Below are 27,084 nucleotides of genomic sequence, written 5' to 3'. Positions count from 1 at the left end.
AGGTGGTGCAAGTCTGTGCCCTCTGCCCTCGGTCACCACCACTTCCTGCTCTGTCGTCCTCTTCGTCACCATGACCAAGGTTTGCCCAGGGTTCACCGCAGTCCAGGTGCTGTTCTCAGTGCTTCATCTCACCTCACTGCAGCCTCAACAACAATCCAACATGGCAGGTGCCAGTGTTCTCGTACCCATTTCACAGCTGAGGAAACTGAGGCTGCGAAAAGGACTAGGTAACTTGCCCAAGGATCGCCCAGGTAGCAGGATGGCAGAGCTGGGATTCGAATCCAGGCTGACAGGATCCCGAGATCATGGGAACTACACAGTGGTGGCTGCCTGGCTGGCTATCCCCTGTCCACCCTGCCATGGGTGTACTTCCTGCAATGTCTTCATAGGCCCCCCACCTTCCTCCAGGCACCCACTCGGGTGCTCTTCCCGGACACTTTCCTGAAACGCTACACAGAAATCATAGCACTTTCCCCACACCTGGGCCACATACACAGACTGGGTGATTCCCCGACGGGCATCCCACGGTGGACTCAACATACCACGATGCCGAGAAGTCATGTTCTTAGGATGCTTTTTTTTTTTTTTTCCTGACCATGCCACACGGCTTGTAAGATGTTTTAGTTCCCCGACCTGGGATGGAACCCAGGCCCTCAGCAGCAAGAGTGCAAGAGTCCTAACCACTGAACCGCCAGAGAATTCCTTAGGATGCATTTCTAAGGCATCTGTAGTGCACTGCATGGTGGGCCCTCTAAAAAGATACGTCCACGACCCCAAATCTGTGAAGGCGGCCTTCTTGATTTGGGAAGAAAAGGCTCTGTAACTCAGTGAAGGATCTCAAGATGAGATCATCCTAAATTATCTATGAGCCCTGAATCCAACAACCAAAGACTATTTTTGGCCACATCACGCAGCATTCAGGATCTTAGTTCCCTGACCAGGGACTGAACCTGTGGCCCCTGATGTGGAAGCACAGAGTCCTAATTACTGACTCATCAGGGAATTCCCGACCAATGACCTTTTAACAGACAGAAGATACAAAAAGAGAATGTAGAGATTAGAGTGATGCAGCCTCAAGCCCCAGACCACCCAGAGCCACCAGAAACAGGAAAAGACAAAGGATTCTTCCCCAGCGCCTTCAGAGAGAGCATGCCAATACCTTGATTTTGAACATCTGCCCTCCAGAACTGTGAGAATAAATTTCTGTTATTCTAACTTGTTGTAAGATAGATGCTTGTCATCTGTGCTAGGCACAGGATATATATGCACCAACCACCACGTACAGTTGCGCAGGCTGTTCACTGCACAAAGGAATCCGGCATGGGTACAAGTGGGGCCTGAAATCCAGCAGAAATCTGCTCACAGCAGCGAGACTCAGAGGAGAGCTACATCCACACTTGGAGAAAAGACTCACTTATCCTAATTCACTCAAGGGAGACTCTTAGGGATTGTGCCCTCCCAGAAGAGACCTTTTGCAATTCCGTGCAAAGACCTAGTAAGAGTAAACTGGGCCCCAGATATGTAGCCACCGGCATGCCGTGTCAATTTCAAAGCCAGAAAAGAAAAACAGGGAGGGGAAATGTTAATTCCTCACCTACTCCCACCCTTTTGGGGGGAGAGAAAGAAAGCTATTTGGAGAGCAATTAAAGTCGACACCAGCTTTATTTTCAGTGACCTTTAGAGTTCTCAAATCACTGAATGAGTTTAACAACATAAAAGCGTGCCCTATAAAACTTGGATTGCTCATAAAGTGACTGGTGTCTAGCTCCTAAAAGCCTCGTTTACACAGGTAGTTACACACTAGAAGTGTTTTGTACATTCTTTCTTTTTCCTTTTGCTATTCACCACTGTTCTGAATGCAGCTATATAGCTGCAGGCCTGCCAAGAAAATCAGGCATCTGAAAAGGTTTTTGCCTTTTTTTTTTTTCTCTTAATACTAGTGTGTAAAAAACAAGAGGAAACTCAGAAGGAATGGAACGGGCAATGGGGCAGGGGGCGGTTGTGAAGGGAACACAAGCAGTTATTACCTTGACAGGGCACAGGGTCACCCAGGGCATCAGGCAACAAGAGAAGGCTTCAAGTTCAGGACAAAATGGAGCTAAGAGAAGTGAAGGGGAAACAAAAGCCCCTACAGCATCCACACGTGCTTTAGACCACTTGTTCCTAAACGTGGGCAGGCACCAGAACCACCTGGAAGGCTTTTAAAATAAAGAATGCATTTCAGAGGGGCTTCCCTGGTGGCTCAGTGGTAAAGAATCCGCCTGACAATGCAGGAGACGCAGGTTCGATCCCTGATCCGGGAAGGCCCCACGTGTCTCGGAGCGATTAAGGCTGAGTTCTGCAACGAGAGACGCCGCCACAGTGAGAAGCCGGTGCACCACAGCTAGAGAGCAGCCCCTGCTCTCCGCAACTAGAGGAAACCCACGCAGCGGTGAAGACCCAGCATGGCCAAATGAATAAGTAAAATTATTTTTTAAAAAATGGATTTCAGAACCTGAAGGTCTGGGGCAGGGGACTGAAAATCTGCATTTCTAACAAGCTCCCACCTGATGCTGATGCTGCTGGTCCCAGGAGAACCACTGCTCTAGAAGCTTGGGTGTCTTTAGTTCTCCTTCTGAGGCTCTTGCCCCAGAACACAAGCCACCAGTTTCGGGCCAGTGTCCAGGCCCCTGACAAAGTGGCCTCACGGGGTCCTCTCCGAGGCTCAGGAGGATGCAACAGCCAGTCTCAGTCTCACAGCTTGGTAAACAGAACTTGAACTTGCTTCCATTCAGCAATGTACCTTCCCAAGAGAATGACTCACAATGAGTGCAGGTCTTTTGTCCCTTTGCCAGAAACTTCCTTTCACAGCCTCATTTGCAGCTAAGTATGGACATGGGAAAGAGTTTTACATTTGGATTTAAAAAAAGCCTTATATTAGGAAGGCTACTATTCCTACTCCTACTCCTGCCCCTACTCCTTCCTGCTTGAAAGGATGATGTGAAGCATGGTGATAATGGCCGGTGCTAGCGCAGCCATTTTGCACTCCTGAGGGGCAAAGGTCAAGCAAATCAGAGACAGACCCAGTGGCCAGGCAGTACTGGGCTGCCAAATATCCCTGGAAAGGCCTTCCACTAGATGTCTTGCTCCAGAAGAGAATTAAAAGCATTGATTAACTAAGGTTAAACAAACACTTAGTCTATAACCCAGCAATTCCAGTCCAAGGCATTGACTAAGTGGATGTAAAAAGTATGTCTACAAAAACATTTGTACAAAAATTTTCCTAGCAGCCTTATTAACAAAAGCCCCAAATTGGAAACAGCACAGATGCCTGTTGACTGGTAGCTGGATAAACAAACTGTGTTATAACCACGCAATGGAATATAGCTTATTAATGAAAGAGAATAAACTACTGATACAGACAAGGTCATAGATGAATCTCAAATCCACCATGCGAAGCAAAGGAAGCCAAGCACAAAAGACGACCCACTGTGTGATCCTCTTTAAGTCTAATTCTAGTGAAACTGACAGGAAAAAGATCAGGGTGTAGTTGCCTCAAGGGGGTGGGATGAAGGGGATCGGGCTAAGTACTGACCAGGAAGATCCACAAGGAAATCTGGGATGACGCAGATGGTCTATAGCTAGATCTGGGTTATGGTTTCCGAGGTAATATTTGCCAAAATTCATCAAGCAGTGCAGGTAAGATTTGTACATTTTATTATATCTAATTTGTATCCCAGTGAAGCACAACTAGTGTGTTAAAATAATAAAGCCTACACAATCAATTCTTGTTATTTGTCATAGTTACGTTCTACAGAGTTGCCACAAACACTGAATTCGAGAACAAGGAACTATTGCTCCGGAGAGAAATACAGGTTCTTATGAGCCTCTGGTCCCAACATTTTCATCGACTGATCAATACATAACCTTGTTTTTACGAGTGTTTCTGTTTAAAGACACCTGATCTAATATATACTGCTGATTCATTCGCATTGAACTCATAACCTGCGGCCCTGTAACTCGCACCTGAACGAAGCTCATCTGAGACACATCACAGACTTCTGGAGCTGAGGACCACAAGCCAACACTTCAGCGCGATGCTTGGGGCATTTCAATGAAATGAATCACCAACGAAGAGCCCCCAAATGTGAAAAACGTGGCACTAAACAGGCCAAGAAAAAGCCACTTGCCTGCGACGGAAGAGCTGAAACAAGAAGACTGTGTCGCCACGGTCTATCTCAGCTGGGAAAAGGCACACGGGGACAACTCAAGACTTTCATCTGCTCTGCACGTGTCTGCAAACGATCAGGAAAGCATTATGAGTGCTGATTTGGGGCTTACAAAGAAATTGCAGCAGGTAGATGAATTTGCAAAAACAGCACGAGGAAACAAGAATTGACCATCTAGGGAAATAATTATCAAGATTATAACACATTTACTCTTTACCCGGAGATGTCCCTCATGGGCCTGATCCTCTAGTAAAAACGAGGATGGGGGACCTGGAGATGGGGACAAATGGGATGGAGACACTCCGCTGCAAATTTTTCAGAAATATTATTTGGTTTTTCAGCCAATGTCCTAATCATTCAAAAAGGCAAATATTAAAAACTGGGTTAGGGACTTCCCTGATGGTCGAGTGGTTAAAAATCTGCCTCGCACTGGGACGTGGGTTCCATCCCTGGTCAGGGAACTAAGATCCCAAACACTGCAGAGCAACTAAGCCCACACACAACTACAGAAACTCGAGAGCCACTGCTCGAGAGTCCCGATGAAAAGTCCTGCATGATGCAACCAAGATCCCACGTGCCTCGACTAAGACCCGGCGGCAGTTAAATAAAAAGAATGTTATAAAAATAAATTAAAAATGGGTTAAAAAAATAAACCATTTTTTTCTAGGCAAGAGTACTGGAGTGGGTTGCCATTTCCTTCTCCAGGGGATCTTCCCGACCCGGGGATCGAACCCGGGTCTTTGGCATTGCGGACAGATGCTTTACTGTCTGAGCCACCAGGGAATCAAAATAAATTAAAAATGGGTTAAAAAAAAAAATGAGAGGAATATTCCCACCATCGCTCATCAGATCAACTGTTACTTGCAGCTGAACGCACACAAACTAAAAGCTATCCAGTGGTAACAGCAAGCGCTGGGATTTGAATCCAGATTCTGTGGAAGCCTTGGGCTGCCTTCCAGGACATGGCCCTGCCCCATTTCCAGTGCCCGTGAAAACGCTGGGAATCTGGCCATATGCTGGCATGACCTCCCTTCCTTTCCCCAGCAGAAACTCTCTTCTCCCTGAACTTGGAGGGAGCCTTCCTAATCATGGCCTGATTTCTCCCACATGATGACTGAGGCAGAAATACGGGAGAGTCCTGAGAAGTGTGAGCCAGAGGCCCATGCCAGGAAGGGCGGGGAGCTGGGTGGGCAGATCCTGAGCCAGTCATGAGTTTACAATCCTGGCTTCAAGATGCCACGCTCCATCCTGTTTCTTAACAAATGTCTGTACCTCCCTCTGTTGTGGTTTAGTTGCTAAGTTGTGTCCGACTCTTTTCCGACCCTATGGACTGTAGCCCAGCAGGCTCCTCTGTCCATGGGATTTCCTAGGCAAGAATACTGGAGTGGGCTGCCACGCCCTCTTCCAGGAGATCTTCCCGACCCAGGGATCAAACCCGCATCTCTTATGTCTCCTGCATTGGCAGGCAGGTTCCTTACCATGAGCACCACCTGGGAAGCCCACTCATAGGCAGCATAGTCCCTCTAGCCCTGTCTGTGCTCACCAGCTGGAAGGCTGAACCAGCCTCAGTCTCCTGCTTCTTCTAGAGTCCTTTCTCAACTCAGCTCCCCACTCCAGGGCCAATAAGATGCATGCCCTGAAGGTCACGTGGTTTCCCCTTCTCAGGATGCTCTGCTACCCCTAACAAAGCGGTGCTGGGGAGACAGCAGCAGGGACAGCAGACATCCCTGCTCTCCTGGCGTGGTCTAGGGCAGGAGCCAGACCACAAAACAGACACTGTGCTGAATGGAGAAAAACAGGATGCAGGAGAAAGGTGATGTGGGGAGGGGGTGGGGGTGGCTGGGGTGCATTTTTAGTGGTCAGGGTGTTCACACGAGGAAGGGAGTCTGAGCTGATGCGCAGAAGGATTGAGTTAGGCAAATGGGGAAGGGCGTTCTGAGCAGAAGGCAGAGCAGATGCAAAGGTCCTGTGGCAGAAACGTGCTGGGGATGCTTAAGCAACCGCAAGGAGCTGAAGCGACGTCAAGGAGGTGGGGTCAGACAGGTGATGAGGACAAGCCATGGAGGCCTTGGGTTTTTCTTTTGCATGAGTCCAGGGAGGTGACTAGACTTGGGCTTTCACTGGATCCTTCTGGTTGCAGAGTGGAGAGTGGATTGCAAGAGGGGATGATGGGAGTAGGGAGCCCAGAGAGGAGAGAATGGTGACAGGTTAAACTATCAGTCTCTCAGACCTGTCTGACTCTCTGCAACCCCATGGACTGTAGCCCGCCAGGCTCCTCTGTCCATGGAATTCTCCAGGCAAGAATACTGGAGTGCGTTGCCATGCCCTTCTCCAGGGGATCTTCCCGACCCAGGGATTGAACCCAGGGCCTCCTGCATTGCAGCAGATTCTTTACCACTGAGCCACCAGGGAAGAGAATGGTGACAGGGGAGGAGGTAAGAAGTGCTTGGATTGTGAAATGACGGCAAGGCAACAGGGTCTGCAGACGGACTGGCTAGGAGGTACGGGGACGAGCAGAGTCAAGGGCCTGCTGTTATCTGAGACGGACGGGAGGGTAGAGCAGCTGAAAGTGGGCAGCCAGGCAGGACGAGAAGCCCTCACACGCCCTCTTGTATCAGCACTCTTGGTTGACCTAGCACCTTCCAGTTAAGGCCATTTCTCCTTAAGGTATTCTGATGGTCCCCAAGCTATTAATTATCTTATTAGCAGAGGGATTGACCTCCCACCTGGGGCAAAAGCAGGCGGGGCTGCTCAGTGTCTAGACAGAGAGGAATAGCTGAGACAAGCAAGACCTCCAAATCCTCCTCACCCAGCAGCTCTCTGTGTATCTTGTTTCAGAGTCTGGCCTTTCCCCAAAGGCTAAACTGAGATTCACAGTTTAGATCTGACTCTGAATCCTTAAACCACCTGGGGGTATATGGTGTGAGTTAGGGTGCTCAGTTGCTGGTATCCAACTCTCTGCAACCCTGTGGACAGTAGCCCACCAGGCTCCTCTGTCCGTGGGATTCTCCAGGCAAGAATACTGGAGTGGGTTGCCATTTCTTTCTCCAAATGGACCCACCCCATTTCGTCTCTTTCCAAATGAGCTTTTGGTCCCCAGCTTAGCTTATTAAGTCTCTCCTTTCCCATCAATGAGACCAGTGGCTACTCTGGTCTCACACCAGAGGTCCATACGTGGTCTGGCTCTCGACCTGGGCTCCGTTCTATTTCATCGGTAGAATGTCAATTTCAATTTATTTCCTAATCTCAGAGATAAAACGTATTCAGCTGGACAGGTAATCAATACACGGATTGACACTGCATAGGATGTGAGGGACAGTCCAGATAGCAAGACGCCTTGGAAGAGCACAAGGTGCCCAAAGCAGAGATTGTGATGTCCCTCTCCTGGACGACACATCCTTCAGTAAGCTGACATATATCACACTGCCAACCTTTAACAAAACTATCCTCACAAAGAGACAGAAGGCATAAAAAAGTACTTACAAAGAAACCAGGAGATTGAAAATAATAATCTGTGGACACAGCAGGTCACATATCGTATGATTCCATTGATATGAAATGTCCAGGTAAACCCATAAAAACAGAAAGCAAATTCCAACCAGTCCATCCTAAAGGAAATGAGTCCTGAATATTCACTGGAAAGACTGATGCTGAAGCTGAAACTCCAATACTTTAGCCACCTGATGCAAAGAACCGACTCACTGAAAAAGACCCTGATGCTGGGAAAGATTGAAGGTGGGAGGAGAAGGGGACAACAGAGGATGAGAAGGTTGCATGGTATCGCTGACGCAACGGACATGAGTTTGAGTAAACTCCAGGAGTTGGTGACAGACAGGGAGGCCTGGCGTGCTGCAGTCCATGGGGTCGCAAAGAGTCAGACACAACTGAGCAACTGAACTGAACTGAACTGAGGAGCTTCGGGGATGAGAAATGAGGATAAATTGCTTAACGGGCGTAGGGCTTCCTTTTGGGCAAGGGAAATTATCCTAGATAGATGGGTAGGCAGAAACTAGATAGAGACAAAGACTGTTTAACATTACTAGTGTAACTAAAAGCCACTGACTTGTATAGTTAAAAAAAATTTTTTTTAATTGACATATAGCTGATCTATGGGAGAAGGCAATGGCACCCCACTCCAGGACTGTTGCCCAGAAAATCCCATGGATGGAGGAGCCTGGTAGGCTGCAGTCCATGGGGTCGCTAAGAGTCGGACACAACTGAGCGACTTGACTTTCACTTTCCACTTTCATGCATTGGAAAAGGAAATGGCAACCCACTCCAGTACTCTTGCCTGGAGAATCCCATGGACGGAAAAGCCTGGTAGGCTGCAGTCCATGGGGTTGCACAGACTCAGGCACGGCTGAAGCGACTTAGCAGCAGCAGCAGCAGCTGATTTACAATCTTGTTAGTTTCAGGTGTACAGCAAAGTGATTCAGTTTTTTATATTTACATATTTTTCTTCCCTTATAGGTTATTTCAAAATATTGACTATTGTTCCCTGTGCTGTACAGGAGGTCCTTGTTGTTAATCTTTTATATATAGTAGTGTATATATGTTAATCCCAAACTCCTAATTTATCTTTTCTTCCCCAAATTGCTAACTTCATGACATGTGAATATTAACTCAAAAAAGGAAAAGAAAATTAATGTAAGCAGTAAGTAGACAGTTCTGTTCCCACTGTAAGCTCTTTCTGTGTGTGTATGTGTGTGTGTGTGTGTGACTCAGTTGTATCTGACTCTTTGCGACCACATGAACTGTATGTAGCCTGCCAGACTCCTCTGTCCATGGAATTCTCCAGGCAAGAATACTGGAGTAGGTTGCCACTCCCTTCTCCAGAGAAATCTTCCCAACCCAGGGATTGAACCCAAATCTCCTGCATTGCAGGCAGATTCTTCAACATCTGAGCCACCAGGGAAGCCCCGTAATAATAAAATCAGTGATGTTTTTAGCAGAACTGACAAAAAGTTGACTGAAACTTTATTATCAAGAACATTATTCAAAATACAGACTTTAGGTTTTATTGTTTTCAGACTTCAGTTTTTATCATTAATGATGACTACTGATAAATATAACATTATTTAACATGTTTGATTTTTAAAAAATCTTCCTTACCTGTCTTATGATAAGCAGACGACGCCTAAGAGCCTGGACTTTGGAACCAGACCCTCTGGGTTCAAATGCCACTGCTGCCACTTAACTGACCTGTGACCTCAGGCAAGTTACTTCAACCTCCCTGTTTTCCTTCCCTACAGTTTCTTTCCCTGTAAAATGAGATTAAAAGCAGCGCCCACATCAGAGGGTTACGAGCCCTAAAATGAATGGACGCATGTAAACAGATATGCATAAGGCACACGCTTACCATTTTTACTGCCAAGAGTGTAGACTCAAAAGTTGTTGTGGCCTGGCCAGGCAATCAAGGTCAGCATCAATCTATAAGTCAAGTTGACTGTATGTACCTTGGATGTGATAAGATGGGAAGGGCAAGGGCACTTCCTCTCTGCAGTCTTCTTCCTAAACCCCTAGGCCCTTGTGTAATCACAAGAATGTTGCTCAGGTGTGTCTGACTCTTTGTGACCCCGTGGACTGCAGCCCATCAGGCTCCAGGCAAGAATACAGGAGTACGTTGCTCTTCCCTTCTGCAGGGGACGTTCCCAACCCAGGGATCGAACCTGGGTCTTCCTGCAGGCAGATTCTTTACCAGCTGAGCCACCAGGGAAGCTCAATCATGAGGAAAAAAACAACAGACAAATCCCTAGAGAGGCACATTCTCCAAAACTCCTGACCAGCAGTCCCCCCCAATGTCAAGGTTACCAAAAGGAAGGAAAGTCTGAGAAACCGTCACAGCCAGGAGAGGGAGGTCTAAGGAGACGTGAAGGACATGTAATGTCATCAGTGTTATGGGGTGTCCTGGGCGGAGTCCTGGGATAGAAGAAGGACATTAGAGCCCTCCTGTGATGTCTGCCTCACTCAAAGCCTAAGTTCTTCCTGTGACCTTCTGCCCCCATCCCGCCTCTGGCCTCACGTCCCACCCTCTCCCTCCCTCCTTCAGTCCCCTCCAGCCACATCAGTCTGCTCCACATCCCTCCAAGGCATCAGGCACACGCCTGCCTCCAGACCTGTGCACCATATCAGAGATGCTCTGCATTCTGTGGACAGCTATGGGCCCCACCCCCTCACCCAGCACTTCCACCCCCCTCTGCCGAGCTGTGCTTGTCTTCAAAGCTCTGATCACCATCTCACGTGTGACTGTGATTGATCTTATCTGTCGCCTGATAGATATCGGCTGGGAGGGGTGAGCGCCAGCTGTTTTGTTCCTTCCGTGTAAACAGGGACTGAATGACAGAGGGGGACCTTCTCAGGGGTCACAGCTGATGCTGAACAGAGGTGATGCGTGACCGGGTTTGGGGGACGGCGTGGCGGCCGGGGGCTGCATACAGCCACAGGCAGACCAGGGACCCGTGGGGCTGGGCTTGGAATGGGGGACTGGCCACAGGGATGACATCAGGGACCCAGAGGGAACCTGTCAGTGGCAGATGGGAGGGGTGAAAGGTCACAGGTGGGGGAGGGGGGAAATTGGGCCTCAGCACAGAAAGCTGATCAGAGAAGGGGGAATTGAGCAGAGGGTCTGATGGGGCCAGCGCTACAGAGAGCAGCTCAGAGAGAGAGAAAGAAAACGAGAGGGAGAGAGAGGGGAGGTGGGTGCATCTCTCCAGGACAGGGTCGTGGGGGCGGGGGTGGGGGGGGAGTAGGAAATGCTCCACAGGACTTCTCCACCTGCCCCCGCCCAGCACAGCAACCCAGGAGGCAAAATAATCTGGTCAGTCTACACCAGTGGCTTCTGCCCCAAATGTCAGGAGCCACCCCAACACAGAAGACAACAAAAACTCCAGACAAGTGTGCAGAATGTGTGCAGACACTGCCCGGATGAACCCCGTCAAGCTGGTCAGGACGCTGTCCACTGGGGCCAGACCCTCAGGCAGCTCCACGGGCATCGTGGATGGCTTGTTCATGGGCACTGTGGAAGAGGACATTCCTCCAGTCCGCAGAGCAAAGGCTGAAGAACCACAACAGCCGCGAGGTCTGCCATGATGGGTTTCAGTCCTCACCTAGGAAGGAGGATTCTAGAACATGATATGTGGAGCACACCTCTGTCAAGGGAGGAGAGCCTACAGACAATTTCTACCTATCACCATAAGAAGCCAGAGGCTATTCTTAATTTCACCCTTGTGAATAATGGGGCAGATATAGAACATTCTAGAATGTTCACACCACCCTCTAACTGGAAACAACCCAGATGCCCATCAATGGAAGAATGCATGAATATGCTGTAGTTCATCCACCCAATGGAATACTACACAGCAATAAAAAAAGGAACAAGCTACTGGTACCCATAACACAGAAGCATCTCACAAACATTATGTTGAAAGAAAACACCACTGTACGGTTTCATATACAAAGTACACACCCATTCTAACTACGGAGTTAGAATCAGGATGGTGGTTCCCCGGGGGTTGCGGTGGGGCGGTGAATGGAGGGACCAGAAAGGGTTAGGGCATCTTTTGGGAGGCTTCCCAGGGGCTTCCCAGGTGGCTCAGTGGTAAAGAATCTGCCTGCCAATGCAGGAGAAGTGGGTTCGATCCCTGAGTCAGGAAGATCCCCTGGAGAAAGAACCGGCAACACACTCTAGGAAATCCCATGGACAGAGGAGCCTGGCAGGCTACATTCTGTGGGGTTGCAGAGTCAGAAATGATTTAGTGACTACACCGCCACCACAGTACCACGTTCTGCTGTTTGTTTTTTATCTGGGAGCTGGTTATATGGGTGTGTCCAATGTGCAAAAACTCACCCAACTGGGCATTTAAAATGTGTGCACTTTTCTGCATGTTGTAATTCAACAAAAAGTTCCCCCTAAAGGGGAAGAAAATGATACAAAAGAATAACTGTCCCCCTCATCTACTCCTGGTATGATATAAGGGTGTGGTGGTGTGGGAAACAGTCTGGCAACTCCTCAAAGGGTTAAACAGTTACTTTATGACCCAGCAATTCCACTCCTGGGTACACTACCCAGAAAATCTGAAAACAAGGCCATGTAAGAACAGGTGTACAGATGTTCACAGGAGCATTATTCATAACAGCCAAACAGTGAAAACAATCCAAATACCCATCACCTGGTGGACGGAGAAGCAAAACGTGGTCCAGCCAAGCGACGGAACATTACTCAGTCGCGAAAAGCAATGAGGCGCTGGCACATGTTATGACACGGGTGAACCAAGGAGCCGTCATGCCAAGCAAAGAAGCCAGGCACAAAAGACCATCTACTGCGTGATTCTTTTTATATGAAATGTCCAGAATAGACAAATCCATAGAGGCAGAAAGTAGAGCGGGGTGGGGATGGGTGGCCGTGGGGGGAAGGGTGATGCCCCAGGGGCACAGGGTTTATTTTGGGGGTGATGAAAATGCTCTACACGGATTATGGTGAGGGTTACACATCTCTGCGAATGTACTGTAAACCAAAGAGTTGGGCATTTTAAGTGGGTAAACGGTATGGTGTGTGAATTGAAGCTCTATAAAGTTATTAAAAAAAATAACCGTGAGAGTGTTATCTTCTCATTGCTGGATGGAACACGTTTTCCACTTTTCTGTATGAACCCTCTATTTTGCAATTTAAAAAGAAAAGTAGGGACTTCCCTGGGAGTCCAGTGGTTAAGACTCTGCACTTCCACTGCAGGGGCCACGGGTTCAATCCCAGGCCAGGAACTAAGATCCCACAGGTGACCACATCCAGTCACTTGATTTTCCCCATTTTACAGAATGAACACTGAGGCAACGCCCCCCCCAGAACATGCCCCAGGTCACAGAGCGGGTCTGCCCGGAAGCCGGGCTTTGGGTTGTTAGGGGGCTGGGTCCTCAGGAGTCCCTGCTTGTTCTGGGAGGCAGAAACAGGAGAGACCAGACTGGTGGGGGAGCGTATGGCTGGGACAGACCTCCAGCCCTCTCCCCTGCACCTCTGAGCCAGCAAAGACTGCCTGCTTCTTTGCCAAAATCATTCCTTCACTCAATTCAAAATCAGTGAACATTCCCCAAACCCACATTATGCCTGAATTTCTTCAGCAGCCTCCTCACTGGTCTCCCTGCCCCCACCCCCAGTTCAGGGACCTGGTTTGAACCCAAATCACCTCCTGTACCCACTCTTCTCAGAGTCCAAGCAGAGTTCTGGTCTCATTCAAAGTCAAGTCCTCTCTGACCCACCAGGCCCCTCAGGACCTTCCCCTGCTCCCTCTGCCCACATCCCCTTCCCTCTCTCCTGTGTCCACTCAGCTCTGGCAACACGGGCCTCCTCAACCCCAGGTCTCTCTATTCAAATGTCACCTCCGCAGTGACCTCACCAGCTCTGACCCCTGCCTTGGAAGTTCAGCCCCAACCTTCTGCACCCTGATCCCTCCTTCTCCTGCTTTATCTTTGTTAGGAAACTTACGGACACCTGACATAGTAAATCTTTTACTGACTTCGTTATTTATTGTCTGTCTCTGAAGTAAACATTTGGGAAATACTGGCTAAACCTTGGCTAACCATGTACAGCTGTGTAGGTCGTACACTGCACAACCCTGGCCAGGGAGGGTGGGGCACTCCTATTTTAGGACACTGTAGATTCATGCATATATACATAAGGACAATTTTCTGACAGATGGCAGTAAAGGGTCATAAGATAGGGGTCTCTTTTTAGTTCCACATAGGCTGGCGGGCTACAGTCCATGGGGTTGCAAAGAGTCAGACACGGCTGAGTGCTAAGCACACACACAGGCTTGTGGTGGCCATAGTTAAACAGGTGAACTGTTTCTTCAGATGTGCCCAGACTGCCCAGGTTCAGATCCCACTCTGATTCTAAGCACCAGCGTGACCTTGGCCAAGTCATTTCTTTCTGCGCCCTAGTTTCCACTTCTGAAGGGAACCATAACACCTCCACGGTGTTGTACGAGGATTAAATGAATGAACATGTGTAGAGTACAAGACCGGGGTGCCGAGGCTGTCCTAGAGGAGTATGGGTTATCATCAGGAGTAACTACTATTCCCAAATCCCCAGGCTCAGGTTTCAAAGAATAAAACACAGGGACTTCCCTGGCCGTCCAATGGTTAAGAATCCGTGCTTCCACTGCAGAGGGTACAGGTTCGATCCCTGGTCCAGGAACCAAGATTCTTCATGCTGCGGAGCAACTAAGCCTGTGAGCCCCAACTACTGAAGCCCGCATGCTCCAGAGCCCATGCTCCACAACGAGAGAAGCTACCGCAATGACATCGCAGCTAGAGACTGGCCCCCACCACCCCCACAACTAAGAAAGCCCGCACACAGCAAGGAAGGCCCAGCGCAGCCAAAAACAAAATGCGTTTAAAAGAGAATGGGAATGATAATGTCTTCCCAGGTTGTTCTTAGTCATAAGATTAAAACAATGAAAAAACTTAGAAACTGTTAAGTGTGACGCTACCAGCCTCTTACGTGTTCTGCTTTGGGTTTAGAGCACTCGTGAGGAGCCCTGGAGATCTAGGGGCAGTTCCAGCAGGGACCCAACACTGCCTGCTCACCTCAAGGACACAGCCTCTAAGCCTCTCCCCTGGGAACAGCTCAAGGGGCACTAACTCTCAGTGCGCACGCCCCACCCATGAGACCCCCACTTGGCCAGCTCCCCAAACACCCCTGCACTGAGTTTGACCTCCTGAAATTTGCTCTTGGCCTCAGCTCTCAAAATATGTCACTCTTGTCAACTGTGCAAGAATGACTGTCCCAAGGGCAAGAGGAAAAGCAGATTGATGGGGAGGAAAGGTGCCAAAATGTTAATAAGGCTTTTCTGCCCCGGGAGACAGAACAAGAAGTCCATTTTGTGTTCTCGGCGTTTCTGGAACTCTGTATATTCCAATTTCTTCCCCCTCCCTGCCCTCCCTCTTTTATTTCTTCTAATGATCTTGCATTACTTGCTGCATGTTAAGAGACTGTGTTTTCCTTTAACTTTTTATTGACATCACACATCTCCCCAGATGCTCATTTTAGAACCGTAATGGATTGTCAAAAAATGAACACGCCAGCCGCTGGAAGCAGAACAAGACGTCCAGCCCAGCACAGTACTCCTTTGAAGGAAGAACTCCAGCTGGTCAAGAGAGCAGTTTCGGACTTCCCTGGTGGTCCAGTGGTTAAGACTGCACTTCCAATGCAGGGAATATGGGTTTGATCCCTGGTCAGGAAACTAAGATCTCACATACTGCATGGAATGCCCCCCTCCAAGAAAAGCGTGGACAGATCTTGATCTATGGAACCTGGGAATAAGTAACAGAGGGTTTGTTATACTGTTTTTTCTAGTTCTGTGTACATTTGGAAATTTTCATTAATAACTTTTTTTTTTCCACTGCACATATCCTTTGTCCAGCAATTCCACCTATGGGATTTTAACTTATACTCTATTCACATTGATGGCTCAGCTGGTGAAGAATCAGTCTGCAACGCTGGAGACCTGGCTTCAATCCTTGGGTTGGGAAGATCCCCTGGAGAAGGCAGAGCAACCCACTCGTCTTTTGCCTGGAGAATCCATGGACACAGCAGTCCATGGGGTTGCAGAGTTGGACACAACTGGGCAACTAAGTGCATACACACACACACACACACACACACACACACACACACTCCCATTGATGCAAATCAACAGTTGTACACACAGTGCCTCACTGTAGTCTTGTTTGTCATAGCCTGGAACTAATCAAAGTGTCCAGCAGAGGGGGACTAGTTTCAGTAAGTTAGGGTCCTCCACTGGAATAAAGGGAGAAGGCAATGGCACCCCACTCCAGTACTCTTGCCTGGAAAATCCCATGGACAGAGGAGCCTGGTAGGCTGCAGTCCATGGGGTTGCTAATAGTCGGACACGACTGAGCGACTTCACTTTCACTTTTCACTTTCATGCATTGGAGAAGGAAATGGCAACCCACTCCAGTGTTCTTGCCTGGAGAATCCCAGGGACGGGGGAGCCTGGTGGGCTGCCGTCTATGGGGTCGCACAGAGTCGGACACGACTGAAGCGACTTAGCAGCAGCAGTGGAATAAATACTACGCAACTAAGAAAGACACAGAATTTGACAAGTTAGGATATATTATTATAAATCATATATAGATATATTATTATATATTCTATATATAGGATAGATTATTAAAAATTAATACTATATTAACTCCAGGATATATTATTAAAAGTTAAAAGCAAAGGGCAGAACAGTGTTAGAATAACTTGCCATTAGTACCTTAAAAAATAGGGGGGTGTGAAGAGAAAGTGGTGGGTGGGGAGAGAGAGAGATGCTAACACAGGCAGAATGTCTGTTTAGAAAGAGGCTCCCAAACCATAACCATTTACCTCCAGGAAGAGGACGTGGGTACAGGTGGCTGGGAGACGGTGAGGGGTAGGGGGCGGTGGGGGGGAAGGAAGGCTTTTCACTAAAAATCTTTGATGTTATTTGAGTTTTACACTTGGGCACGTTGTTTCCTATTTTTTATTTATTTTTTTAATGTTTTTAACCCCCAAAGAAAATCAGTTTCCTAAGTGTGGCCCTGTCCCCACACATCTGCTCTGAGACTGTAATAGAAGGATCAGGTTGTCCCCTCTGGGGATAGGGGGCGAATGGCGGGTTGGGGGCGGGGGCAGGCATGGCTGAGACTTAGCAAGGAGAGCAGAGCCGCCCTGTAGGGCTGCCCAGGGCTCCCTGGGAATGATTTCCTAAAGAGCCTCTTGATGAAAGTGAAAGAGGAGAGTGAAAAAGTTGGCTTAAAGCTCAACATTCAGAAAACGAAGATCATGGCATCCAGTCCCATCACTTCATGGGAAATAGATGGGGAAACAGTGGAAACAGTGGCTGACTTTATTTTTCTGGGCTCCAAAATCACTGCAGATGGTGATTGCAGCCATGAAATTAAAAGACACTTACTCTTTGGAAGTAAAGTTATGACCAACCTAGACAGCATATTAAAAAGCAGAGACATTACTTTGCCAACAAAGTTCTGCCTAGTCAAGGCTATGGTTTTTCCAGTGGTCATGTATGGATGTGAGAGTTGCACTATAAAGAAAGCTGAGCACCGAAGAATTGATGCTTTTGAACTGTGGTGTTGGAGAAGACTCTTGAGAGCCCCTTGGAATGCAAGGAGATCCAACCAGTCCATCCTAAAGGAGATCAGTCATGGGTGTTCATTGGAAGGACTAATGTTGAAGCTGAAACTCCAATACTTTGGCCACCTGACTCGAAGAGCTGACTCATTTGAAAAGACCATGATGCTGGGAAAGATTGAGGGCAGGAGGAGAAGGGGACGACAGAGGATGAGATGGTTGGACGGCATCACCGACTCGATGGACATGGGTTTGGGTGAACTCCGGGAGTTGGTGATGGACAGGGAGGCCTGGCGTGCTGCGATTCACGGGGTTGCAAGGAGTCGGACACGACTGAGCGACTGAACTGAACTAAACTGAACTGGCTGAGGCTGGGGGAGGGGGAAATATAACTCAGAAAGAACTGGAGGAGGGGGAGGGGGAGGCCTGTGTACCTATAAGAACTCACAGGAAGAGCAGGCACCTGGGCAGAGGGTGGCTGGAAACGCCCTCTCCCACCTTGGCTGAAGAAAACAGCCACCAAGTAGCTTCATTCATAATTGACAAAAAGCAGAAACAACACAAATGTCCCTCAATGGACAGGTGGATGAAGCGGATACAGTACGTGCGCACAATGAAATACTACTCAGCCAGAAAAAGGGAGGAAGCACTGATCCATGCTACGATGTGGATGAACCTTGAAAACGGTATACAAGGAGGGAGCAGCCAGACACAAACGACCCCATCTTGCACGATTCTGTTTGTTCATATGTTTAGAAAAGGCAAAGCCCCAGAGGCAGAAAGTGGGGCTTTGTGCCAGGGGCTGGGGGACGATAGTTCCAGGGTTTCTTTTGGGGTGATGAAATTGTTCTAGAACTAGAGTGTGGTGATGGTTGCACAATTCTGTGAATGTACTAAAACCCACTGAATGACATGCTCTAAAGGGGAGAAATGAATGGTATGCAAGTGTCTCAGTGTTGAAAAAGAAAAAGGAACGAAGCTCTGAGACATGCTTCAACAGGGTGATCGTTGAAAACACAGTGCGTGGAAGTCAGACCCCAAAGGCCGCACAGTGGTGGGTTCTATTTATATAAAACGTCCAGAAGAGGCAAGCCCGTAAGAGGCAGAGAGCAGATTAGGGGTTCCCAGGGGCTGGAGGGCAGGGGAAATAGGCAGCAACTAAGGGAATTGGGGTTTCTATTAGGGAGGATGAAAACGTTCTGGAACTAGATTGGGGATGGCTGCACAACTCTGTGAACGTACGAAACACCAATGAATCATACTCCTTAAATGGGGGGATTCTGTGGTGCATGAACTCTATCTCGATTCAGCTGTTCACAATTTGAAGCAAGGGGGGAACTTCCCTGGCGGTCCAGTGGTTAAGACTCTGCCTTCCAATGCAGGGGGCGGGGGAAACAAGATCCCACATGCTGCGAGGTGCGGGAGAAATAATTCAAAAATAAATAAGCAAGGGAAAGAAGAAAGGCAAAAAGAATAAAAAAGAAATTTTAAGCAAGTTTAAAAAAAAAGAAGAAACTGGTCACGCAGCCCACCGCCACCCCCACCAGGACCCTGACTCCCAACCCGCACTTCCCAGGCCACACATCCTCCCAGGGCTTGTCCCCTCAACTCAACACCCCCCACCCCATCAAACACACAGGGAGCACCTGGACCCCGGCTTCCAGTCCTGGCTGTACTTCCCGGGTTCCCTACAGGAGCCGGGTGGGGACCCCATGGCCAAGGCGGGTCCCTGGGTCGCCTCCCTCTGGTTGACCCCAGAGGGCCCCCACGAGGGCTGAATACGAAGCTTTAACCTCTCATTTCACTCACCCCGCCCCAACCCCACCAAAGCCAAAAATGGGCAAGAAAACACAGAAACCACAGAGGCCTGTGAAATGTGCTGGGTTTGTAGAATTTAAGTGTGTAAAGTGTTGATCTCAGAGGCATAGATGCCTTTAGACTTCAAAAACACAAAACCCAGCACACAGAGGAACCTTCCTGCTTCAACAAGAACTGAAAACATCCACACAGAGCAAGTCGGGCCCCAGGGGCTGGAGGGAAAGGACCTGAGGGAACCCCCACCCCACTCTACCCCCCCACCCCTGGCTCCCACCCCCAACCCCGGCTTTGCCGTGCCTAGGGAGGTGAAGCTGGTTAAGAGGTGAGATTAGGACTGTTACTTCCGCAGGGGGGGACAAGAAAACCTGCATGGTTCCTTCAATGATCCTTTGATGAAATAATCATCTACAGACTAAGTTCTTGCTTCAAGCAACTTGCTTCAAGCTATTGACTCCATAGCACTCCTGGGAATCCCTTTCCATAGAGGACAATCTACCTTTCCAAAATGCTGATCAGAGAAGCTGCTTTCCCACCAGGCAAAGAAAAACAGCAAAACCAAAAACATTACGTTCACTCACTCCAGGAGTATGCATTGAGCACCAACTATGCCCCAGGCCCTGGCAGACCCCTCATGGAAGAAAGAAATGCTAAGCTGTTAAACACAGTCACCTGCAAGGTGATAATGGCCAGTAGCCGTTGTTCGGTCATGTCCAACTCTTTGCAACTCCATGGACTGTAGCCCACCAGGCTCCTCTGTCCATGAGATTTCCCAGGCAAGAACACTGGAGTGGGTTGCCATTTCCTCCTCCAGGGGATCTTCCTGACCCAGGGATCGAACCCAAGTCACTGGCATTGCAGGTGGATTCTTGACCACTCACTGAGCCACCTGGGAAGCCTGAAGTGAGGAGGGATCCTGGCAAATAGGTGAGGGGAAAGCATCCCAGACACAGGGAACAGTGAGTGCAAAGGCCTTGGGGGAGGAATGTGCCTGACTGGCACCAAGAACAATTAGATCACTGTGAAGTGGGTGGAGGTATTAGAAAGGATGGGGGAGGGGGTGCACAGGTAAGCAGGGGAAGTGAGGGGATTTGGTTCTAAGTATCCTAACCTTCCAGAAGTGCCTCAATGCCTCCAACATCCTTCTGGGTCTGAGCCTGGGATATATAAGGGGACCGAGGCAGTACTCTCTCAGGAGTCTAGAAGTTGCCAACAGTTCAGATTTTCTCACATTTCTACTTTCATTTTTTTCATTGTTTTCAAATTGTGGGTTGCAAAATTTGAGCAGTGATGCAATCAGTGTAGTGGGTCTCAACCATCACTGAAACAATGAAGGAAAAACAACTGAATAAAATCAGAAAAACGGAGTGCTGAAGGACTCGAAAGTGGTTAGGCTAAGTGTTCCACAGAACTTTGTTTCAGGGGCATATGCGTGTATCTCTCCTGGGTCATGGTGTGAAATACGTCTCATCAGAGGCTACAGGTTCAAAAGTGAGGAGAACAGCTAATCCAGATATCCCCTCCCACAGATCTGAGGCCTTCCCTCTCATTCCACTGGTCACACGGGCAACTACAAATACACACCCAATATGGCGAAGACTGTTGTAGGTTCCCCCCAACCCAACCATTTTCTTTTCCTGGACTACATTTCCCAGCACCCCTTGTAGCTGGGTGTAGTCACGTGACTGAATTCTGGCCAACAGAATGTAGGCAGAAGTGACACTCGGGTTTTCCAGGCCTGGCACAAAAGACATCCCTCCACGCTTCTTCATCTACAGTGGACCCCACAGACTACGGGGAAGGCAGAGCCACACGAGGAAAGGAGCCCAGTTCTCTGGATGGAGGCACATGAGGCCGCCCCAACAGAAACACCCTCCTTGGTCTATAACATGTGGGAGAAAAATACTTTCAAGCTGCTTAATATACTTAAGCCACTGGAGAATAAAGGGCTTATTTGTTAACAGAGGCTAGCATGACTTGTGCTAACTTATAAACGCCGCCCCCCCACCCCAGATGAAAGCTGGTTAACTCGGCAGCCTGCCAAATGAAGAACCTTTTTGCTGAAGTTCCAGAGAGGGAACGAAAGGAAACTGAGTCTCTGCACGTCCCAGAGTAAACCAGGTGTGCCCGGCTCAGAAGACCCTATTGCGAAGCATCAGGGTCACGTTCAAGGACAGAGATGTAACATCCACAAAATGCGTTCTAAGCCACAACAGGTTCTTAGTTTGAAAAGAAACACAGACTCCATGATGAAGACACACGTTGCACCTCCAGCCCAAGACCACATCAAAATCAAGCGTGCCCATTTAGAAACCACCATTACCGGAAATGATCTATAGCTGATGTATAATGTCATGTTAGCTTCAGGTGTACAGCACAGTGACTCAGGCTTTCATGACAACCCTGCATCCTTACTCTACCCATGAGGAAAGCTGAAGCCAACAGCCAAGCTGACAACAGGAATTGAGGTTTACCACAGGCCATTACAGTGCTCAATTTAATTCCACATGACCCCGGAAGTGGGAGCCTAGGCTAGGTCAAATGAGGGTGAAGATGCTGCCTACTAGGCTTTCCCGGTGGCTCGGTGGTAAAGAACCCACCTCTCAATGCCAGAGACACAAGAGACGCAGGTTCGATCCCTGGGTCGGGAAGGTCCCCTGGAGAAGAAAATAGCAACCCACCCCGGTATTCCTGCCTGGGAAATCCATGGACAGAGGAGCCTGGTGGGCTACAGTTGGTGGGTTCTCAAAAGAGTCAGATGCGGCTTCGTGACCAAACAGCAACAAGCGCCGCCTACTTTATCTACTACAGTGCCCGGCACGCGACAGGAAAGCAGGAAGTATCTGCTGAATACGTGAGCAAACAGCTACTCTACTCCCTTTTTACAGATGAGGCCATAAGGCCCAGAGAGGCAAGTCACTGACTCAAGTTTACCCAGTAAATGAGGGAACCACAGTTCAGATAAAGTTCAGATACCCCCTCCCCAGCATTCACCCTGTCTCCTCTGCCAGCCTGTTCCCTAGCATCCCTGACACCCAGTCGGGGCCTTTTTTCTGCTCTTCCTAACTTCCTCTTCTCTCCTTGCTCAATACACTTTCTTATGGCTAATTCATATCCTCCCAAGTTCCTCATTCACCAAATATTCACCCATTCAGCAATTAAAGCTTGGGACATGTGCTGCGTGCCAGGCTCTGTTCTAGAAGTTGGAGGGACGGCTGTGAACAAGACAAAGATCCCTGTTCACTTGGGGCTTATGTTCTGGAAAAGGGTAAGGATGGAAACAAAAAAAAAACAATATAACATATTCAACTAAGTATTTACAAATATTTAATTTATATATACTTAGCTCTTATTTATTGAATAAACATTAATAGATATTTGAATTTATGTTATATATAGAATTACTTATCAATAGAGAATCTGCCTGCCAAAGCAGGCGATTTCAGAGACGTGGGTTTGATCCCTGGAGAAGGAAATGGCAACCCATTGCAGTATTCTTGCCAGCGAAATCCCAGAGACAGAGGAGCCTGCCAGGCTACCTGCCCATGGGGTCACAAAAGAGTCAGGCATGACTTAGATACTAAACAACAACCATGTGATATAAACAAATATGATCATTTCAAAGTGTCATCAATATAAAAAATAGTGGGAGATTGACTCTTCCCTCCTCTCCTTTCAAGGCTTTGAAATCGAGCGTGTTTCTCTCCTTGAACACGCACGGCTCATCCAGTGGGTAGTGCACTGGTGAGCAGGGTTCTTGGGTATTTACTGATTGGCGGGAGCCACGAGGGCTCTGAGCAGAAAGGATGTGAGCAGACTCAGGTTATAACAGGGTCCCTTCGGCGGAGTGAGGGAAAAGGCCGGTAGGGGGCAGAGGATGGAGGGAGCCCCGGGGGGAGGAGGAGGCTGATCTCAGGTGGGAAGTGATGGTGGCTGGATGGGGCTGGGGGCTGTGGAGGAGGTGGGGAGAGGGGCCAGATCATGGCGGTCTCCCGCAGGCCGAGCTCCCAGGCTATGCTGGTGGACCAACAGGGGACAGAAGACGCACATCGACACAACGTGTGAATAACAGAGGCATGAGGTGGCCAATTTCGCATCATGTGTTGCTTATACCACAGTGAGAAAAATTCAAATTGGGAGTTCCCCGGCAGTCCACTGGTTAGGACTCGGCGCTTTCACTGCCAGGGCCCAAGTCCAAATTCCTGGTCAGGGAATTGAGACCCCCACAAGCTGCGCAGCATGGCCAAAAAAAAGAAAAAAGAAAAATTAGAGAGAAAGAAGAGTCAAGGATGACGCCAAAGTGCCTGACCGAGGTCAGTGGGAGGATGGATGGACTGGAGAGAGGCAGGCTTTGCTGTTTTGGCCGCTGTTTATCTGTGCGTGTATGTGTGGTGGGGGGCGGGCAGTGGGGAGCTAGGTGTCGGATGTGTTTGGGTTGAGGTGCCTATGAAACAATCCAGGGCAGTGTTAAGCAGAGCAGCGCGCATGCTAAACCGCTCAGCTGTGTCCGACTCTTTTCGACGCCATGGACTATAGCCCGCCAGGCTCCTCTGTCCATGAGGCTTCTTCAGGCAAGAATACTGAAGTGGAGTCCCTTCCCCAGGGGATCTTCCCGGCCCAGGGATTGAACCCAGGTTTCTGGCATCTCCTGCGTCGGCAGCGAGGTTCTTTACCACTAGCGCCACCCGGGAAGCCCAAGAGCTGGAAGGGCTGGAGACAAAAGTGAAAAACCTCAGCTCCCTTGCCCACTTGCCCTTAACTCCTCTCGTGACCATTTCCACACCGTGGCCTCCCTGGACACTGTGTCTATTGGCACAAGGAGCATCGCATCACAAGGGCTGGCCCTTCACGCTCCCCCTTCCTCCTCACCACCAGTCACAGCCCAACACAGACTCCAGACTCCCAGCTTGCAGGGTACAGGCTTCCAGAAGCCTCTCTACCCACTCCTGCCACCCACCCGGAGTCCTTACCCTTGGAACCCACCAAGGCTCGACGTGGCTACTCATTTTGCACAGTCCACCAAGAAGCGCAGAGCCTGAATAGTAACCACCACCCAGTATCACTATCTGAGAAGGCAATGGCACCTGACTCCAGTACTCTTGCCTGGAAAATCCCATGGGCGGAGGAGCCTGGTAGGCTGCAGTCCATGGGGTCCCTAGGAGTTGGACACGACTAAGCAACTTCACTTTCACTTTTCACTTTCATGCATTGGAGAAGGAAATGGCAACCCACTCCAGTGTTCTTGCCTGGAGAATCCCAGGGACGGGGGAGCCTGGTGGGCTGCCGTCTATGGGGTCGCACAGAGTCGGACACGACAGAAGCGACTTAGCAGCAGCAGCAGCAGTATCACTATACAGGCAACTTGCACCCTGCAGGGTGGGCCAGCGGGTGACAGAATCCATATGCTTAGAGGTCCCTGAGGCTTTGTTCAAAACCCTGGAGGGGAGATGTTTTTTGAGCAGCAGATTCTTCCACAGACTTGGCCAGGTGCTGCAATGAGCACGTGTCTATGATGGAACACCCACAACCGGCTGTGGGACGCCACTGGGAATCAAACGCTAATATTTCTGCAGCCAAACATATGAATATTCACACAGAGCACAAAGACAGACTATAAATAGCCTGGCTTCAGGTCAGGCGCCTGACGAGTCACCGCAGGTGAGCTCCTGTTATCACCACTGATGGAGGTGGTGTTACCCTGAGAGCATGTCTTGCTCTGTGTGCTGCCGTGAGAAGGGAAGGGTCTTTATGTTAAGCATGAGGCTTCCCCAGAGTCCAGAAGCAGGGAGCCCCTGAGCCCAGGTCCGACAAACCTGGCTTCAGATCCCTGCTCCACAGTTTTTCTGACCCCAAGCCACTGACCTCGCTTCTCTGGAGTCTCAGTCCTGAGGGGTCTGGAAGGAGCTGGCTGTTGCCTATAAGCGTTAAACTAACAATAATGGCAGCAGCAATAACAGTAACAGCAGCTAACCTTTACGGAAGGGCTTCCCCGGTGGCTCAGTGGTAAAGAATCCGCCTGCTAATGAAGGAGTTGCAGGTTCGATCCCTGGGTCGAGAAGATTCCCTGGAGGAAGAGAGGACAACCCACTCCAGTATTCTTGCCTGGAGGATCCCCATGGACAGAAGAGCCTGATGGACTACAGTCCACGGGGGTCGCAAAGAGTCGGACATGACCGAGTGCCTAGACAACAACAACCTTTATGGAGCCTGACTGGTACCAGGGGCCCCGAGTGCCACGTGGCCATCACCTCATTGACTGGACCCTTATCACCCTCCAGGGAAGCAGCATCTGTTTTTTTATCCTCTTTGAACAGAGGCCTGGTGCAGTTGGCCCAAGGAAGGAGACAGCTTGGGTCTCCAAGTCCAAGTGTATCTGCAATAGGCCCTAAACACGTCCAGAGCACGGTCACACCAGCCCCTGGGTCAGGCCGCCCGGTTCCTGATGTTGATCCCCTCCCAGTGGGGATAAACTAGTCACCCACCCACCCATGTGCTGTCTGCCTCCCACTGAACCCTCCCAAACAAGCCCCAAGGGGGAGGTATTATTATTTTACTCCTCAACTGTAACCCCGACATGTCCCAGGTGGAGGGGGAACCCCCACACACAGTCTCCAGACGAACAGAGTCTGCCTCTGGATCCAGCCAACACTCACACCACCCGGGCTGGGCCAAGCCTCCTTCCACCACCTAGGAACGGCCTCTGGCCTCTCCTTTTTTGGTTCCTCTGAAAGCTTTGCCTTCCTCTGAGCTCAGAGGCCGCTCCAGAGGCTGCCCCACATCTCCAGGACGAGAGTTATCTAAGCAGCGGGACCTGGCTTGATTCTCAATAGCAACTCCAGGGTCTGGCACATGCCTGGCACTGAGCAGTCACTCAGTAAATTCTGGCTGCTGTCTGCCAGGGCTGAGAACGGTGAGGCCTTTCTGGAATGCCACTTGGCACTGCCTCCCTAATCCTCAGTGGACGCTTCCCTTTGCCTTGGCAAGTCCTCTTCCAGGAATCTGGCCGGTAGAAACCCTCTTGCACAAGCCACTGCAGGCGCAGATACAAAAAACGTCAGGTCGGGTCACTCCCCAGCTCAAAAGCCTGCCGTGGCTCCCATCTCCCTCCAAATGGGAGCCCAAGTCCTGGTCAAAGATGCAGAATGGAAACGCTAGAGTAGCAGAGAGATAGCGTGCATCAGCTCCTAGTGGAGATAAGATGGAATGCCAAACTGCTCAAACTAAAGGAGTCGGGAAACGAGGGAAAAAGGAACACGGGACACCGGAGATAAACTGAAAACCAACAGCAAGATGGGAGATCTCAGTACAGCCACATGAGTAACGAGGGCGAACACGAACGGTCTAAGCCCCCACCGTCCACTCTCACGTGACTTCCTAGCCCCGGAAACAGAGCTGGTCCAACAAGATGTTCTGAGTGGAAAATACACACTGGATTTCAAACACTTAAGTGTGGGGCGGGGTGGGGGAAAGACCATACAACACCTGTTGGCAAGGATGTGAAGAAGCTGGACGCTGCGTGCTGTTGGTGGGAATGTGAAAGGGTGCAGCTACCGCAGGCAACGGTGGCTCCTCTGAAAGTTAGAGAATTACCAGACAACCCAGCGATTCCATCCCCAGGAATAGATCCGAAAACACTGAAGGCGACACTCGGGTACCAGTGAGGAGGCGCAACAAGGTTAGGAGACTGTGCCACCTCACACCCTTTGTGCTTAGTCGCTCAGTCGTGTCCGGCTTTGCAACCCCATGGGCTGTAGCCCACCAGGCTCCTCTGTCCATGGGATTCCCCAGGCAAGATTACTGGAATGGGTTGCCATTTCCTCCTCTAGGGGATCTTCCTGACCCAGGGATGGAACCTGTTGTCTCCTGCATCTCCTGCGTCGGCAGGCAGATTCTGTACCACTGAACCACCCAGGAAGCTCAAAGATACGTACA

The 27,084-nt window shown here is 49.5% G+C and overlaps 1 protein-coding gene across 1 annotated transcript in view; it reads right to left on the bottom strand.

Annotated features, from left to right (window-relative positions):
- The window catches only part of BICRA (BRD4 interacting chromatin remodeling complex associated protein), a gene marked incomplete at its 3' end in the record, with an annotated part of 73,487 nt that overhangs the window by 30,095 nt on the left and 16,308 nt on the right, over window positions 1-27,084 (bottom strand). The window contains 1 exon segment of the mRNA XM_044930795.2: window positions 4,170-4,274.

The sequence above is a fragment of the Bubalus bubalis genome, chromosome 18 (assembly GCF_019923935.1).
Source record: "Bubalus bubalis isolate 160015118507 breed Murrah chromosome 18, NDDB_SH_1, whole genome shotgun sequence".
Classification (NCBI taxonomy): Eukaryota; Metazoa; Chordata; class Mammalia; order Artiodactyla; family Bovidae; genus Bubalus; species Bubalus bubalis.
Note: the sequence above shows the minus strand (reverse complement) of the source record. Positions and strands in the feature narration are given on the sequence as shown.